Source organism: Triturus cristatus, chromosome 11, assembly GCF_964204655.1.
Source record: "Triturus cristatus chromosome 11, aTriCri1.1, whole genome shotgun sequence".
NCBI classification, from domain to species: domain Eukaryota; kingdom Metazoa; phylum Chordata; class Amphibia; order Caudata; family Salamandridae; genus Triturus; species Triturus cristatus.
This window is the reverse complement of record NC_140594.1, coordinates 1,118,051,619-1,118,071,336: the sequence shown is the minus strand read 5'-3', so window position 1 is coordinate 1,118,071,336 and position 19,718 is coordinate 1,118,051,619. Positions and strand designations below refer to the sequence as shown.

General features: G+C 43.1%; 1 protein-coding gene across 1 annotated transcript in view; it reads right to left on the bottom strand.

Annotated features, from left to right (window-relative positions):
• Positions 1 to 19,718, bottom strand: part of LOC146786142 (cytochrome P450 2J4-like) — a 45,204-nt gene that overhangs the window by 5,303 nt on the left and 20,183 nt on the right. The window lies entirely within an intron of this gene.

The following is a 19,718-nucleotide window of genomic DNA, read 5'->3' as shown; positions in this document are numbered from 1 at the left end:
CCTCAATTGGCAAAGGACTTTAACCCGCTTATGAGTCCCTAATATATGGTACCAATGGTGCCGAGGGCATGGGTTTTAAAAGGGGCGCCAGGTCTTCAACACAGTTTGTGCCACCCTGAGTAATCCAAGTAAACTACTGACAGCAGGCCTGCAAATGCAGACTGCAGGAGTAGTGCAGACTGCTTCAACTCACCATGTGTCGCAAAGTGAATGTACTATTTTTAATATATGCCAGTCTCCCCTAAGGAAGGCCTCCTAAAGTCCAAGAGGCAGGGTGCATTATATTAAAGATGTGGGCATGTAAGTGCATGCTTATGTGTCCCTATAGTGGCCTTTACTATTAAAGGAAACTATAAGTGAAAGACGATCCATAGGATAACATGGGCTGGCACCTGGGCAAACCCGATGTTGGAAACTCCATTATGGTACTGCCAAATATGTCATGTTTTGTATCAAACAACATCCCTCCTCCTCACCCCTAACATGAATCTCATGTTGAGGACGATGTGGCATACACCATGGTGGCTACCTTAGCCTGGTTGACCCAGCCTTTCCTGTGAGTTAGCTGCCAGCCGGCGCTTGCTGCAGCCACAACTGGAATCTGACCCCCTGCCAGGAGATCACACCTCCCTCCCTGATAGGCGGGCTAGTGAAGTGGCATATCAGGGCAGTGAGCTGCAAAGGCTGCACCACCTGTGATATGCATCCAAGCTTTGTTCCAAAGGAGAAAGTAGCCCTCCACCTGTCCACAGGTAAATGTGCACTGGGGGAGGCAGGAAAATTAGATAATCAGGGGCTGTACTTCTAGAAGGCAAGTCACACCTCTAGGGTGAGATACCTGGTCTTTACAGCTGAGGAAAACTACTGCCATTTTTAAAAGTGGTAGAATAGTAGTTTTGGTGTAGAAAAGATGACCTACACCCCGGATTTTGAATAAAAATACTCACTTGCACTTACAGCTGGGTCTGTTATCGTCTGTTCTGGTTTCCAAGAGATTTGGGTTTCCTGGGATCTTTGTGGCGAAACTTTCGGCATATATATATATATATATATATATATATATATATATATATATATATATATATATATATATATATATATATATATATATGTGTGTGTGTGTGTGTGTGTGTGTGTGTGCGCGCGCGTGCATGTGTGTGTGCGTGTGTGTGTGCGTGTGTGTGTGTGTGTGTGTGTTTCAAAAGAAGCATGTACTCACACTCCTGTACCATGCAAACAAGCACACCAATGTGTTTTAGTGAAAATCCTTTAATCACAGCAAGTCTTCCAGCATAATGCGTTTTGACTTTAACAAGTCTTAATCATATGCAGCAAATGAGAGTGACCATTCATTTGATCTTATTTAAACACAGCTTCAAAAACAGTGAGGAAGGACCAAGGTACCCAGGCATTACGCCAGATACAGAAAGTTGCATTGGGTCGGTCTTTCAAAATATTTTGCACAGATGTATTGCATGAAAACAGTGTAAACTTCCAAAGTTCCATGGGGTAGTCAATCCAATGAAAGTACAGTACTTCAGGTTTACTGATTTCAACTCTGCATTCACGTTGCTCATGTACTAAAGTCATAAGGACCACAACTTTCATAATGCTTTGTAATTGTTTGTATACCATTTCCCAATCCTTCAATGTATTTCACTTGATTCATTAATTTCCTTCGGTTACACGTACCAGCATGCCCTTTTTGTGCCTTCAAAGGATATAATTCCACATATGGCAGAGTCATTTGGCATCCATGTAATGTCAAAGGAAATGGCACTCTCGTTTTAAAACCCGGTTATCTAATGGTTGTAATACATGACTGCCTCGAGTTTTCTTCAACATGGAGTGCACAAGTCCAGTGCTCCCACAAACTCTGGCTGTTCCAATAAACTTTCCAAGTCGGGCGGGCCTTCTCGCCCTGCCAGCCACACTTTTTCTGCATCCTGAAATTTAGCCAGCGGGCATTCTTTTCCAATATGTTCCAAAAGCAGGTGACGCTGGGGATGCCCAGCCTCTCGGGTCGGGGCCTAAGAGAGTGCATCAGTCACCAATATATTCCAAAAGAAGCATGTACTCTCCCTGCAGTACCATGCAAACATCTCATTTGACATCACTGAGGAAATAATCCAAAGAACAACTCACACACCCACTCACAACCCCATACAACCTCTCATATACCCATTCAAACCCCTGCAACCACTCACATACTCATTCAAAGACCCATACAAGTACTTACTCATGCATTGAGCCAGTCACACATCCACTCAGTAACTTTGAAGCCACTCATACAACCCTTCACTCACCCATAAAGACACTCACATGCCCACTCACTTACTCATACAGATACTAACACATGTACTCAATCACCTGAACAGTCACTGAGACAACCACATATTCTCCCAAAGAGCCTCTCTCACACTCACTTAACTCACCCATACAGCCACTCACACACCCTCTCACTCACTCATACACCTACTAACACACCCATTCAAGCACCCATACAGCCACTCATGCACCATCTCATTCCCCAATACAGCCACTCATGCCCCTCTCCTTCACCATTTAAAGCCACTCACACACCCACTCAGTCACCCATACACCCACTGATGACCCTTTTATTCACCATTTACAGCCACTTACATACCCATTTACTCATCCATACAGCTGCTCACCTATTCTTACAGCCAGTGACACACCCACTTGCTCACACATATAAAAACTCACACAACCACTCACTCATCCATAGTCTCTCACATACCCACTCACTCACACATACACGACTTACAACCCACTCACTCACCCATACAGGCACTCACACACCCTCTTATTCACCCAACAGCCACACATACACACTCACACATGGATACACACAGTTACACAGACATGCACATTACCTATGTTTTAAAACAGAATCACTCATTAGTAATTCACAAACTTAACTAAGTTATTTTTTGTGGTACCTTAGAATGTAAGTAATTTTTATTGTGTTGATTATTTAAAATCTTACAACAGTACATATCAAAAAAAGGGGGAAAGAATTAAAAGTTATATTCCTAATATAAAATCACATAAAATTACATTACATGGGCTAACTTAGTCAATTAAATATTTGCAATGATTGCCTCAACGAGTTTCTTTTTAACTAAAATTAAGAACTTTACAAAAGAGACATTTAAAATAATATCATCTGGAACCATACATTTAATCACCGCCTGCCTGCATGACCGTATGCTGCGAGAATTAAAATGGGCCTTAAGCAGTCTTTTTCTTTCTTGTAGTAGTTCAGGACAAATACATAGTAAATGAGAAATGTCTTCCTCTCCCCACTTACACAGTCTACATTTTGTTTTGGTTTCTTGAAATTCCAATGGGGGAAGATGACATAGCCCAGGCATAGATCCGAATCTCGCATTAAGCAGAACCTGCTTATTTTTTTCCGTCCGCGGGGTCGTCAAATATTTTTGGACCTCCTTCTTTTTATATCCATTTAGTACCATCCATGCATGGTTTCTCTTTGTAAGAATGGCCTTATCCTTTACGACAGATAAGTGGGCTGCAGTTTTATTAATAATTTTCTTAAATGATAACTTAGTTATGTTCATTTCCTATATTGATGTAATACCGAATGCTTTAATTGCCTCACTAAGATAGCGAGCAGCAGTGGAGTTAGTGTCCCTTATTATTTCTGACCATAAGAGCTGCGAAATCTCGTTATGTTGATCGGTTTTTATTTGATTCCAGACTTTTATGAAATGTCCTTGCCTTGCAAACTCTTGATTGGTAAGGCCAAATTCCAACCTTATTTGCGAAGGGGACGCATTCGCTGGGAGGTGGAAAAGCGCTCGGTAGACTCTGGTTATGGTTTTGTTCAGGTTGACGCTGTCATTACCCATCACAGCTTCGCTGCCATATGTAATCGAGGGTAAAAGTTTTGCACCAACTATACTTAGAAGGGGGCCATAGGTCAGGGTGGGTAAAGACTTCTGGATAGTTCTAAAAGCTGAAGTTAATGTGTTAGCTTTTCTTTGTGACTCTTTGTTGTGTAGATGGTAGGTGCCCTTTCCATCAAATAATACGCCTAGGTATCTGTAGACCTCGACTTGTTCAAGTTCTATTTTTTCCATAAACCAACGGCTTTTATATTTAAGCCTAGCGTTTTTGGCAACCACCATAATTTTGGTTTTGGTCTCATTTATAACCATCCCATTCTCATTCGAATATGTACAAGTCCTTCTAATTAACCGCTGTAAGCCCACTTTTGTGTGGCTCATCAAGATGACATCGTCCGTATACATCAAGTTTGTGAGCCTCATTTCTGCCAGTTTCGGGGGATGCGCATTTTCTTTATCTAAGATTAGAGGTAGGTCAGCAAGAAACAGATTAAAAAGAAGGGGAGCTGGCACACAGCCTTGCTTAAGACCTTCATTTGCTGGGATCTCCCTCGATAAAGTACGACCATCGCCCATCCTCACGCTTGCCCATGTCTCTGAATATAGAAGGCAGATTAACTTAAGGAGTGGAGTTGGAATTCCCATTTTTTCTAATTTTTTCCAAAGCAGTTTTCGGTTGACGCAGTCAAACGCCGATTTAAAGTCTATAAAACAAAGGTACAAAGGTTTTTTTAATCGGAGAGACTTGTCAATTAAAAGTGCAAGAATCATTATGTTGGTAGTGGTACCTAATCCTTGAATAAAGCCTGTTTGGTTTACGGGCATTATTTTTTCTTCCATCTGCCATTCTGTTAACTTCGTAAGTATTATTCTGGCAAAAGGCTTATCGTCAGTATCTTGCAATGTGATCAGTCTGTAGTTTTCAGGCAGAGCCCAATCACCTTTTTTTAAAAATGGGGCTTATTAGGGAGCCACGCCATGACTTAGGTACCGTTCCTGTCCGAGCAAATTCTAAATATAATTTTTCTAAGATGGGTGCCGACAATTCTGTTTTTTCTTTGAGGAGCGCAAACGGTAGCCCGTTTGGACCCGGAGCGCCGTTCTTCTGTTGTTTTATGAGTTTGATTATCACTTCTTTATCTATGGCTATGCATGAGTCTGTGTCACTGCCTTGATAAAAAGTGGTGTTTACATTGATTGTTTTATGCCCCTGTTGCATTTCTATTGGGGTTGTATACGGAGTCTCTTGATTCAGGTGCCTCCTCAGGTACTTGTCCCATTCCTGCTCAGACAGAGGTGATGAGACTGCTTGCTTATGGGGTCTTGCAAGACCGTTGATTATAATCCAGAAGTCCCTTGAATTCTTTTGCTTACTGGCGTGAAATATTTTTGCCCAAATTACTTGTTCGGCTTTGCTTTTCTCACCCCATATTAGTTTTTTCAAATTCTGGTTTAATAACTTTAGTTTTCCCATGTATTCTACATTTCTCCCTGTTTTGTTGGCTCTTCTGATGATCCTGTTTCGTTCTTTCTTCAATGCTCTTATTGTTAACGGCATATTCAAAGTAACTTCGTTTTCCTTTTTATTTTCCCTTCTGTAATTTGGCCTATTTGATCTTAATTGACCTTCTGTTTTAGTTAGGATGCCGATCAATTTTTCCCATTGCTCTATCGCTGTTTTTGATGTAGTGTCTTTCAAGGTTTTATCTAGGATCATTTCTAGTTGTTCTCTCATTTCATCTTTATTTTCCATGTTCCAGATCAGTTTTTTATAATTAATAGTACCAATATGCCCTTGAACGATCCGGTAGGTCTTTTTCGTCGTTACTTCAATATCCATTAATATTGACTGCTGGGAATGATCACTTTCGTTTACCTTTATTAGTCGATATGAGATGATGTCTTGGAACATACAAACTGATGTCATTGTGTAGTCGATCCTGGAATTTCCCTTATGACCAAAGTAGCTGTATTTAGGTGGAACATCTGGTTTTACTCTTCCGTTTAGTAGTCGAAGACCCAAAGCTTCCGTGTCCTTTAAGAAAGTCAGTCCTATTCGATTACTGTTGGAAATGGTCGCCGTCCCTATATCCTGCTCAGGAATTAGCCATTGTAGGTTTTGGATAAGCGTGGTCTCATCTCTTATATGAGAAGACATTAAATTGAGGTTAAAGTCCCCGGTGACCAGAAAATCCGCTATTGGGTCATTCAACATTTTGTCAATTAGAACTGCATTCAGGGTTCCACATACTGTCTCTCTGCTCTTATTGGTGGGCAATATGTAGACAGAGATCAAATATATAGTTCTAACATTTTGAGTATTTGTTTTATAACTGAGTTTAACCATCAAGATATTCAGGTCATCTGTCTCCACTTGCTCATGGTCAATGTGCAACGCATTGGAGATGAATATTGCCTGCCCAGCACTTGCTCGCCCGAACCTTTGCTCTTTCTTTGCATTCTTGTAGTATCCGGCGTAACCATGTAGCATGAATGGTCCCATGTTTCCTGCAGTACTACTATTTCTGGGTGTCCAAGTATTGAGTCTATACACGCATTGCGTATTTTCCCCCTCAGACCATTAATGTTCCATGAACATATTTCTATTGTCTCTTTATCTTTACTGATAGGTCCTGTTTGAATTGGAGGGCCATATCATTGTGCATGGTTACTATGGAGTGCCATATTAATCAATTTTTCTTTCATTTCTAGGTTTGTTTCTCCCTTACTTTGCAGATTTGGGCATACCTTTTTTTCCGGAGATCTACCTAGTGCGTTTTTTAAGACTGACGTAAGCTTGGACCTTAGTATTTTTTGTTTTGGTGAATTGTCCACATTTATGAAGGGAGTGGGGTAGACCTCTGGGAGTTGTTTCGTTAGCATTATACCCCATGATTTGAATGTTTGCTGCTCCTTCATTATCTGATCAGCTAAAGATAATGTTGTTAGTGAGATTAGAGTTGGAGTTTGACTGCTCAGTTCATCCTCAATAAATTGTACAGAGATAATGTCTTCACTTACAATGTTATTCAGTGAGGGTATGGATTTAAAAAGTCGGAGTAGATTCCCTCGGTTGAGTATGTCTTGTTTACCTCTCGATTGGAATTCTGGTGTAAATATAAGTTTCTCAGCATTTTTAGGGATGTGTTGGCTAGTTTGGTCCTTTTGCTCTATTTGATTCGTTCGCAAGCTGATTGTTTTACTCCCATCCATGCTTTTGATATGCAGATTGACCCACTCATAAGGTATTTCAGGGCTATTTTCTACCCTCCGTACTATGGGGGCCCTTTCTTTTTTTGAGTCTTCCTCGTAGCACACATTGTGATGAGGGATCATTACATCCGTTGTGTCACTTGATTTGATTCCACTTCTTTTATCTGAATTGTTAGTGAAAGGTTCTTTTTCATCCCTACTTTGATTAGCCTCCCCGTTTAATATTATTTGCAGATGTTTTTGTTTCCCATTCTGCTCTTGCATTTCCAATATTACTTTGTCCTCCCCTACTGACATATGGACGCATTTTTTTTTCAAGTTTTGTTGTTTCAAATTTTGTTATATTTTGGCCTTTTGATGGGGTTTTTTCAAAAATAGGTAAGGAGTTGTCATTTTCTTTCATGTTATTATTGTTTTCTGTAGTAGGTAACGCTTCCTCCTCAACTTTGTTGTTTGTATTACTCAGCTTTGTTTTCTCATTTTTCCGTGCTTTGCGGAGTTTTTTCTTTTGACGTTTTGACATCTTTGTAAAACCATCTGAGTCAGTGTCACTCTGATTTGAGTCAGTTTTATCCACTTTAATTGAAGTCTCGCACATATAATCCTTGTGCATTAAATCGTTAGCCTGCTGTGTCTGTAAGTTGATTTTATCACAGGGTTGGTTTACTAACGTATGTGGATCTTTGTCTATGAGGATATCATATCCAAACTCAGCTGTTATTTCTTGCGTTCCCTCGGTGCTTTCAGGGATTATTACCGGATTGACCATACTGGATCGAATCTTTCTTTTTGTATCTTCTATTATGGTAGTTAGAACTGCTGGTAGGGCTGATAACTTATCCATGATTGGAACGTAGATAGAATCAGAAGTACTTGTTTCATTTTCCCTTTGTGCCCTGATTATAAGATCATTTAATTGAGCCAGTTTGTTATCAATTCCCGCTACATTCGTAGCCATCATTTTTAGGAGGTCAATCTGTATGTCCATTTTATTCGATTGGTAATGAAGAGATTCTAACGTAAGGGTAGATGTTTGGTAGAAAATATCCCAGGGTTCCACTATCTCCTGTTTGTTGAATCCCTGTAGTCCCTCTGTTTTTGCCCCTTGCATAGTGGTTTCTTTTTTCATTTCCTTAGGAGTGTTGATGTAATTGTCACTCTGGTGATACTCCCCATGGTGTTTAGGGAGTGTTTCAGTTCCTTCAGCAGTTAGAACCAAGTTTTTCTTTATCTCAACTTTCACTTCCAAGGGGATCCTTTGAATTGCGTGTTCAATCCTATCCTGACAAATTTCCTGGCTTCCTGCCGTGGATTGCGAGTAAGGGTTATTGAGTGGGCTAGCTTCCGAATTAGGTGTTACAAGGGGTTTGTTTTCGTTCTTCAGTGTTAGGCTACAATTTAGCATCTCTTTTGGAGGTTCTTCCTGTGCTATCCGTTGTAGCCGTTCACCAGTCTCTCCGGTATCTAGATTTATTTTTTCAGATTTATTGTAGTTCCAGTTTTGTTCTAGTAGCTCCACTTTTTCATTTTGTTTCGTGTTTCCATAGGGTTTAGAGAATCGATATTACTATTGGTAGGTTTCATAGGAGTCTGGAGTCTCTCAATATTTGTTTCAGAGCTCATTGTCCAAATGCTTCCCGCAGGATCCTTAAAGAATTGAAATTTGTCCGGTATTTTGCCAGACTTCTCAAACATCCGCGCAATAGGGGATATAAGGGACTGGGACTGACCGGGTGCGTTGGTTTTTACATTTTTCAGCACAGTAGGTTTCTGTAATCTTTTAGCGCGTTTTGATGTTGAACCCACAGTTCTTACTTTCCCCGATCTCATGGTGTTGACGTTAACGTTAGGTGCGTTGTAGTTGTAGATTTAATTTTAATTCCACGTATCTGTCCGGTGGTTATTGAGAGTGATGTTCTTGAGATCTGCAACTTTCTTTGCCCAGAATCCCCACTTTGCCCAGGCTCCGGCCCAGGCCTAATAATAAGAATGTCAGTCTAACCGCCCAGCACCCCGTATGCTCCCAAGCCCGTCTACTCCCTCTGTGACCTCGTGGGCCAAGACAAGGGGGCAGCTGCCGCCAGGGAGCAGAACTGGAGCACAGGCGGAGCGGCGGGGCAACAGCCACAGGACTGTAAATATGTGAACGCGTCACTAGCACCCAGCACTAGCATCCAGAGCCTTTTGGGGGAAAACAAGACAGTTCTACGCCTACCGTTCTCCTGCGTAGGCAAGGAGGCAAGTTTGGCAATTTTATTGACAAGTGTTGGCAAGTTTTTTTGGTCCTCGGAAATAGATGAAATTTAGGCCCCCTAGGATGCACTCCCACAACGCCTGAAGGAGTTGACTCGTGAACAAATGCAAAATGCAATCGGCCCAAATCGGCCCAATTCGACCCTACTCAGGTCGAGCTTTATCTGGAAGCGGTGCTTAAAGCGAACTCAAGGAGGTGGTAGCGGCAGAAGCAGCGTTTATGTCCCGGTGCTTCCCCTCCGTGAACCACACCGCACTAATCACCCCGGCACCGGACGCCTCTCACGATACTCTCGAGAGGGTCACCATACGCTCTTCAACACTCAACTCACCGGTGGTCCAGCAAGAGAACTCGGCTAGTGCTCCTGTTCTCGCTCCCGGTTACTCTCCAGCTCCAGCACCCTCTCCTGGGCGGGTTCGTCACTCCCAGACTCTCCTGGGCTCTTTTTCCGGAGGCTTTTCCGAGGGTTTACACGGGCTGCGGCGGCGTTGTTTCCACAGCGCTATTACAGCGCTTACACCCGCACGCAGCCTGCTGCCCCCTCCCCCTCCGGCTCCGGCTGCGTTAAACAAAGTTTTTAGTGGCTCCAGCGAAGAAAAATGCGGCTGGAGAAATGCTTAGCCGCGCTAGGCCACTATTGGCGACTCCGGCCGCAAAAGAGAAAGGTTTGGCAAAGTAAAATGTTTGAAATGTATTGACGACTCCACGTCAGGGAGAGTTTTGCCCGCTCCTTCGTCGAGAGGGATATTTCCAATTTCGGCTTCTGCTCCGGTCGCGCTCAGACAAGCGCTCAGGCAAGCTCAGGCAAGTGGGAAGGAAGTCACAGTAATCAAGTACGCAGCGAAGCAGCAAGGAATGGGGCGTCCTTCGCCTCCTCACACCGCTCAGCTCTACTCTGCTCAACTCCGGCAGCTTCGGCTACTTGCAAATCCCGGACTGAACTTCTGAATCCTGGCCCCCGTGAGGATACCTATGGGGGGGGTGTCCAGTCACTGTCACTGTCACTGTGTCGAAAAACGCACACTCAGACCTCCCTGGGTGTCTCCGCTGGTCCGCAGCGATGGTTTCCCCCTCCTCCTGCTACACCTCTCAGTGCCTCGGCGGTATAGGCTTTCTTGGTGCTGCACACACACCTGCTTTCTGCTCCTCCCCAGCACACGGTGCAACCGAGCGGCTCGCTCAGGCACAGACAAGGCAAGGCGGTCGGGCAGGCAGCAGGGGACCCAGGCTTCCGCGGACACTAGCGGTGGCTCCCTCGGCGATTTCCCTCAGTGGCTCCGCGGCTCTGCGGTGGCTCACGCAGCGAGGGCAGTGCACGGTTGTGTGGCCAGTAACCGCAACCGTTTCGACAGCAGCAGCGGCGTTTCGCTTGTCCCGTCCTGCCCTGCCGTGGCGGTCTGGTTTCTGATTCCGATACTGTCGTTGCTCTCTGGCTCTCTCTAGCGGCTATCTGTGACTGCTGCGCTATGCTCCATTGTATGTTTAACACTCAGAAACATTTAGCAAACACTCACAATCACTGGATGATGTCATCAGTGAAGTCAGTTGAGATGTCATTAGTAATGTCACTGACTATCTCAGGAGTGATATAATATGTGAGGACATAAACAGTGCATTACAAGGGCAAAAGTTATAGTTAGCTAAGGTAACTATAATAGCGGAATTTCTATGGTTCTGTATGAGTGACATATGAGCCTAACTATAATGTTACTTTAACCTTTGTTTTTTCATTCAATATATATTCATAAAAAAATATATACATGTAGATATATATAGATACACATATATATATGTATTCACTGAAAAAACCATAGGTTTCACACATGTTATAGTTAGCGGAAATTTTACTGATAAAAAACCAGTGAAATTCCCCCGTTATAGTTAGCGCAGGCAACTATAACTCACGCGACCGCAATCCTCTGCTGATGCTAATACTGTATTTAGACACTTATTTGCCCATGTCTTCTTCCATACATTTTTAGCTATACATATATTACAAATATTTTTTTTTTCATAAAGACACATATGTCATCAGCAGAAGATTGCAGTCGCGTGAGTTATAGTTGCCTGCGCTAACTATAACGGGGGAATTTCACTGGTTTTTTATCAGTAAAATTTCCGCTAACTATAACATGTGTGAAACCTATGGTTTTTTCAGTGAATTTGCAAGGTTTTTTAAATGCTAATTCCTAACTATAACGTGTGTGAAACCTATGGTTTTTTCAGTGAATTAGTACGGTTTTTTAAATGCTAAGTTTTTTTCCCTTATAATAAGCCCTGTACATTTGGTGGCCTACGGCCACCAAAAGCACAGGGGGTGGGGTAAGTGTGGATAGTGTTTTTTTCCATTGTAATAAGCCCAGCACATTTGGTGGCCTTCGGCCACCAAAAGCACAGGGGGTGGGGTAAGTGTGGATAGTGTTTTTTTCCCTTAACATAAGCCCTGTACATTTGGTGGCCTTCGGCCACCAAAAGCACAGGGGGTGGGGGAAGTGTGGATAGTGTTTTTTTTATTTTTATTTTTTTACCGTACGCTTACGGTAAGCGTACGGTAAGCGTACCCCGCGAAATTGCCGAAAAAAAAATAAAACCGTTTTTGCACTTGGGGGATGTTTGGGGACTCCCTCAACATGACTATGTGGGAGGGAGTTGTCAAAACAGCCCCGTAACATGTTTTTGGCCATCATGTTTGATAAACAACACTCAGTGCGAGAGACAAAATGGCGGCCGCCGCTTCCTGGTTTCGGCCGATTCGAATGTTTACTAAGATCTAAGAGCCAATCAGAATCGCGCTCGCGCACGCCACCGTACGCTTACCGTAAGCGTACGGTAAGCGTACCGTAAGCTGGCTCAGATATATATATTGATTTAAAGGCTATTTTCTCAGAATCTACTGAACAGATTTACACCAAACCTACAAAAGGCACTTCCTTGACCTAGGGACTACCTCTCTGCCAAATTTTGAGTAATTCTGTTCAGCCGTTCGGGCTGTAGCTCGTTCTAAAGGTCCTATGGAAAAATGCATGGGAAAAACGCGTTTTGGGACCCCCCTTTTATCTCAGCCCCCGCTTGACGGATCCCCTCGAGACTTTCAGGGTAGGAGCGGAGCGTAGCGCCCCACCTATTTTGAAAAATTTGCGAGGATTCGTCGACCGGCGCCAAAGTTATTCAAAATAGAATGTTGAGGTTTTCCTATGGAAACGTGGTCCTAACTATAACTACCTACTGGCTACCGCCAGTAGGTAATATATATATATATATATTCCCTGATAAAACGATAGGTTTCAGGCACGTTATAGCTAGGAATTAGCATTTAAAAAACCTTAGAAATTCACTGAAAAAACCATAGGTTTCAGGGGCGATATAGTTAGCTGGACTTTTCACTCGTACAAAACCATAGAAATTCCCCCGTTATAGTTAGTTCAGCTAACTATAACTCGCGCGCCCGCAATGCACTGCTGATGACGTCACATATTACATCACTCATGACATGGTCAGTGACATCACTCATGACATCACTGATGACATCTCAAATGACATCACTGATGACATCATCCAGTGAATGTGTGTTTTTCTGAAAATTATCTATGTTTTATATATGTATATCTCAAGGTCGATGGAAGAATAAATGGGTATATAAATGTCTAAATGGATGATTTGTTTTTGAAAAATTGCTTGTATTACTGACTGATTAAGTGTATCTTAGTGAGTAATGTTTAAATATGTAAATATCTGTATCAGTCTCTCACTTTGTGTATAAGTGGCTGCATGGGTTGGTGAGTAGCTACATGAGTGTCTATATAGGTTATTAGTTGATTTTTTGAGTATCAGTATGAGTGTCTGATGTCTGTATGGTTCGGTGGGGGGTATTACGTAGTGCATAGGTGCATGAATGAGTGACTCACTGTTTGTATGTGTTGAAGACAGCATGTGTGCAGGACTGTATGGGTGGATGAGTGTGTGCATGGGTGTGTTAGTGAGTCAATAGTGTCTCTATGAGTAACTACATATGTTTTAAACTAGTATATGTGACTATTGGTGTATATAAGTGAGTATTTGTGAGAGTGAGAGATTGAAAGAGTTCCTGTATGAATACGTATGTGTTTCTATAAGTGATTGTTTAAAAGACTAAGTATGTGTAAGATTCTGTAGAAGTAAGTGTGGTGGTGTGTGTATAACTGAATATGCAGGTAAACGGATGTTTGATTCTTTATTAGCATGAGTGACTACGTGTGTGAGTAACTTTATGGATGAGTGGCGTTGTGTAACAGAATGTATAGGTGTATGAATACATATGATGAGTGAGTGCATGTATGAGTGACTGTATAGGACTGTTGGTGAATGAGTGGATGTGTATGTGGATCTTACAATTACTGAATAGGTTGTTGTAACTGGTATTGGTATGTCCATTGTTTTGAAAATGTTAATTTCTATTTTTGAATGTGTGTATGAAAGGTTATATTAGGGGGAGAGGAGGTCTGCCACTCTATCACAAGGATGATGTCATCAGTGATGTCATGAGTGATGTCACTGACCATGTCATGAGTGATGTAATATGTGACGTCATCAGCAGTGCATTGCGGGCGCGCGAGTTATAGTTAGCTGAACTAACTATAACGGGGGAATTTCTATGGTTTTGTACGAGTGAAAAGTCCAGCTAACTATATCTCCCCTGAAACCTATGGTTTTTTCAGTGAATTTCTAAGGTTTTTTAAATGCTAATTCCTAGCTATAACGTGCCTGAAACCTATGTTTTTTTCAGTGAATTTCGAAGGTTTTTTAAATGCTAATTTCTAACTATGCCTACAGAGATAGGACATGTGAAGAAAGAAGGAAAAACGCACAGAAAGAAAAAAAAGAAATGCAGAAAGAAGCAACAGAAGTCCTCAAAGACGAAGAAGAGTGCAGGAAGAAATATAACGTGCAGAAAGAACAAACAGAAGAGCAGAAAGAAGCCTTGTTGCAAAATCATCCTGTACCCTCAACTTTTTCAGACGGATACTGGTGGTAACTGAGTCTGCCTAAGCAGTCCTAGAGCCAGTGCTATGTTAAAAGACACTCAGAATACAGTGAAAACACCTACATACACTAGGGCACACTATGCGTTGGGGTCCTCCTGTGATTAGCATCACCTCCTCTGTAAGCCCCTAGTATATAATAGGGCAGGGGATTAAAACTACCTCTGAAAACGCAGCACAGGGCGTGTTTGAACACGTCACCTCATGCCCCGTCCCCTCCCTTCCCCACTGTGTAAACACACCCTGTAGCCATTTTAAGTTGGGAGATTAAGTCCCCTTGAATCCTGAGGGTCCCTAGGGTCCAACTAGACCACTAGGTACCTCCAGTAAGCGCCACAGAGCTGCGTTGCAAGGAGGTGTAAAAAGTGGCATGGCCTCAGAACACCTGTCTGCAACACAGCTCCCTGGCGCATACTGGAGATACCTGTTGGGCTAGTTGGCCCTCAGGGACCCTCAGTATTGAAGGAGAATTAATTCCTCAACTTACAACTGGCCAGGGGGCGCGTTTGCAGAGTGCTGCAAGAAGGGGCCATGGCCTCCGGCGCGATGCCGGTCTTTTATTTATTTATTTTTAAGAAGGAGGGCTGTGTGGCCCCCTTTCTTTTTCTAATTTATTAGCCCTGGGGACCCCATCCCCCAGGGCCTGCACCCTAATTTTTTTTGTTGAAAAAAATTAATTTGGCCCTCCCAAGGCCTTAATCGGCCCCGGGGACCCCAACCCCCGGGTCATGGGCTTTTTTTTTTTTTTTTTTTTTTTATTCTTTAGGAGGGGGGCTGTGTTGCTGGACAAACGGTATGTACCTATCACCATGACGATTTGCGTGATATTCATTAAAAGGTGACTATGCATACAATGAATCCACGTAGAATGTATTCACACCGCTAGTGAAGCTCTGACATGTCTGACACCCTACCGTGCCTAATCCCGGAGACCCCGCTGGTAGGAACTCTCCAAGTAGACGCCCTTGTCGTTTATTTATACAAACATGGGTAGCTATTGACGGGCACATTTAATACACATTCACACCAAGCCATTCAAAGGGGATTCGACAAAAATTCGACCAAACTGCAAGAAACCCCCTCACGGTTAATAAAACACACATCCACCGCCGGATGTGTAATACTTTTTATTTTACTCTCTGGAAAGGAGACAAACCTCACTTGAGAGTCACAGCGTGCTCCTGGCTGAGCCCAATGCTGTGTTACACCCACCATTGCCACACACCTCTGTGTTGTATTCCATCTAGTGCTTATGCTATGACACTCTCTAGCCCATGTGCACTGTAACACCACCCCGTGAATATGTCATGCCACACTTGCCTTCGCACGGGTTATATTGCCCCATCTAACGTGCCTTCCTCGATGCCTATGTTATAAAGCACAGCGCTATGCCATACTTATTACAATCTGGGATCCATATCTTTGTCACAGTGCATGTGCAATGTTACACTACCCAGCACATATTTTATATTACAACTTTAGAGACTACTTAGGTTATACAACACTGCCCTGTGCATATTACACTACAAGGCGCATATCACATAGCAAGCGCTAGTGCCTGTGCTATCTCGCGCTCTCCAATGAATCTGTCATTGCGCACAATGTATTGCATATTATATTTCACGCCCGGTTCATCTTATATCACACTTTTTGGTGCATAGTTTATACCATATACTATATCTAGTTTTCATTTTCAATCGTGCTCTCAGGACTATGTTCTATATAACACTGTGTCCACCTACCCTTTTCACGGGCATTACATTTTGCGATGGGGGGTGGAAGGTCAGGGGATGTTTCTGCCAAGTGAGCCCGGAGTCACAGTCCCAAACATCCTCTTCTTCCTGAATAAAAGTGAGATTATGCTGCATACTAGTTCATATTTTAATTAGTTCGCACAGACACACATTTTAAAAACAATAAAGTTCCTAATACCCACCTTCTATGAACAGCTAGCTTGCTGCCCCATCCACCTCCTCCCTATCCTCTGTTGTCTGAATCCATGGACTAGCCTCCTCCCTCCTGCCATGCATGGTCTGATGTGCTGCCACTGCCCTCCATTTAGCATGATGTACCAGTCCACTCCTCCTGCCCTCCATTGCCCAATTCTATGGGCAATCATTGACCTCCTGCTTAGCCTCTGTGCTTAGCTTGCTGCCCCTATTCTACTTCCCCCTGCCCTCCGATGTCTTTGTGCATGCCCCTGCTCCATCCTTTTTGACCACCATGTTCCATGGACCTGCCACTCCTATCTACTCTGAGTGTTCTGTTGAGCTGCCACTCCCCTCCCACCTGCCTAGCATTGTCAGATGACTGTAACCTGTCCCTGCCACGTCCACCCTGCCTGTCCACATGCCATGCCCTATCCCCTTCCTCCTGTCCTTCATGGTCCATTTTACTGCCACACCCTTCTGCCCTCCCTGGTCTGTTTTGCTGCAACTGCTCCTCCTGCCTGCCCCGCGCGGTCTGTTGTGAGGCCCCTTCCCCTGAACTCTCTTGTCTGTGCCCAGGTCCTGACCCTCCCTTCTATCCTCCATGGTCCTTTGTGCATGCCCCTGCACCCTCCTTCTTGCCCATCATAGCCATTGTGCTGCCACTAACCCTCCCGCTTGCCATGCATGGTCTTCTGTGCTGCCATGGCCCCTCCCACCTTCCCTGTGTGGTCAGCTAGCTGCTCCTGACCCCCTCCCACCTTCCCTCCATGGTCTGTGTGTATGCGATCAGTCTCACTGTTGCTCTCCATGGTGTGTCTTGTTTCTAGTGCCCATCCTGCCTGACCTCCATGGTCATCTTGCTGCTCCTGCCCTGCCCCCTTGCCCCCAGCCCTCTGTTTCCATGTGCAGACCTCTATTCCCTCCTTCCTGGCTTGTCGGTTCCATTGTAATGCCCCTGATCCGTCCCTCCTGCCCTTTATGGTCTGTTATGCTGCAGCTTTCTCTCCTGTCTGTCCATTATGGTCAGCTAGCTACCATTGCCTCTTTCCCCTCTGTTGTCTGTTGTCCATGTGCATGGTCCTGTCCCCTCCCTATTGCTTTCTATGGATTGTTGTGCTGCACTCCCGTCCCGCATGCCCTGTGTGGTGTATTGTGCTGCTGCAAACCCTGATGCCGGCCCTGTAGGGTCAGTTTGGTGCACCTCTCAATGTCCCTCCTGTCCTCTGTTATCCGAGTCCATGTCCCTACCCCAATTCCTCCTGCCTACCATGATCCAATGTACTATACTTGCGAACATTTTGAACTTGGTAAGAGGGAGATTTTGAAATAAATCTGGGGTATTGATTTTCCCCTTTGAGTTACATTGAAAAAGAGATGATTGTAGACAGGAACCAGATCAAGTAAAGCCCATTTGTGCTTAAAAACATTGGACGTTTTCCTGGCTGAAATGGGTCTGTTGGCATGTATGGTTGTATGACCACTGCCTCTTCCTTCTGCCCACAATGGTCTATTACATCACCACAGCCTCTCTTGCCAGTTGCCAGTCCTGTATTGTTGGTTTGTAGCCCCTGCCCCCCTTTCCACTGCCCTCCATAGTCTGTTGTGCTACCACTGCCCTTCCTGCCTGCCTAGTGCGGTCAAATTGTTGCCTCTGCACTCTCCTACCTGCCTTCAATTTTCAGAGTCCGTGCCCCTAGCCTCTGCCTCTCAACAGTATCCCAATGAACAACTAGATTGCTAACATTCTATATTTATTACAAATGTTTTTCAACGCCTGACGTCATCTTGATGTAATCAAAACTGTAATGCCTAGAGCATTTCCTTTAGAAATTACATATATGAGATGGTCTTATTTGCATCAAAACTATTGTTAGTGCTCTAAAAAACTAAAATGAGGACATATTTTCTGAGTTTTCAAATAGCAACAAAGAACTTTTAAATTATTTGCAATCTTAGTTTAGTTTTTTTATCCAGTTGACCACTTGATTAAATGTTGCATCCAAGGGGAGAGGGTGTGGTGTTACTTCCAGAGCTGCAGACTTTGCAACTGGGGAACTAGGTTGGAGTTTCTGCTTCAGCACAACATGATTGTGGTCAAATCACTTAATCTCCCCATGTCTACAACCATAATGAATTTGATCTTGTGTGATGTAACCAATGCTCATGTAAAGCACTCCAATACCTGACAAGTCTGCACTATATAAAACTGCAAATACACAACAAATAAGTGTTTTGCACACTTCTGTCATTGGGCTACATTTGGGCTACATTTGGGTGATATTTGGGCTACATTTGGGCTACATTTGGGCTCTTTTGTCTCTGGTGGCCATTTTAGGAGATTTATTTGTTATGAAGTTTCCTAATTTCCTCATTTACTGCAGTCTCCTCAGTAGGAAATGCTTTCAGTTTTTTACTTTGATTCCATCAAGAAGGTATTCAGATATGTCACACATTTGCCATAAATTCTGAATGTTAGCACTCTAGTTGCTCATTAGATCACTGTAGTAAAGCTACTGCTCACCACGGAAGTCTGCTGCTAGTATTAGAAGTGCATGTTTCAGTCTGCATATCAGAATTGTTTAATGAAATAGAAGAGGATTTGAGAAGTCACTCAAAATATGCCCTAATTTTTCTTTCTTCAGCACTAATCATAATTTCTATGGCAAAATGAACCCCCTCATTGTGTTCCTTTTTAAATTAAATGTTTTAAGTGTTACCAGTTTATTCCAATCAAGATGGCTTCAGGTATGCCATACTTTTGTCATAAGTAAGACAGTAAGCGCTCTAGTTGATCTTAAGAACACTCTGGGACGTTCTGTCATTGGGCTACATTTGGGCTACATCTGGGTGATATTTGGGCTACATTTGGGCTCTTTTGTCTCTGGTGGCCATCTTGGGAGATTTATTTGTTATGAAGTTTCCTAATTTCCTCATTTACTGCAGTCTCCTCAGTAGGAAATACTTTCAGTTTTTTACTTTGATTCCATCAAGAAGGCATTCAGATGTGTCACACATTTTCCATAAATTCTGAATGTTAGCACTCTAGTTGCTCATTAGATCACTGTAGTAAAGCTACTGCTCACCAGGCAAATCTGCTGCTGGTATTGAAAGTGCATGTTTCAGTCTGCATGTCAGAATGTTTTTATGAAATAAAAGAGGATTTCAGAAGTCAAAATGTGTTTTTCTTTCTGCAGCACTAATCATAATTTATATGGCAAAATGAACCCCCTCATTTTGTTCCTTTGTAAATTAAATGTTTTAAGTGTTACCACTTTATTCCAATCAAGATGACTTCAGGTGTGCCATACTTTTGTCATAAGTAAGACTGTTAGCGCTCTAGTTGTTCTTTAGAACACTCTGGGAAGCTGCAGTAGAACACAAAGGAATCAACTGACAGTCTCTGCCCTTG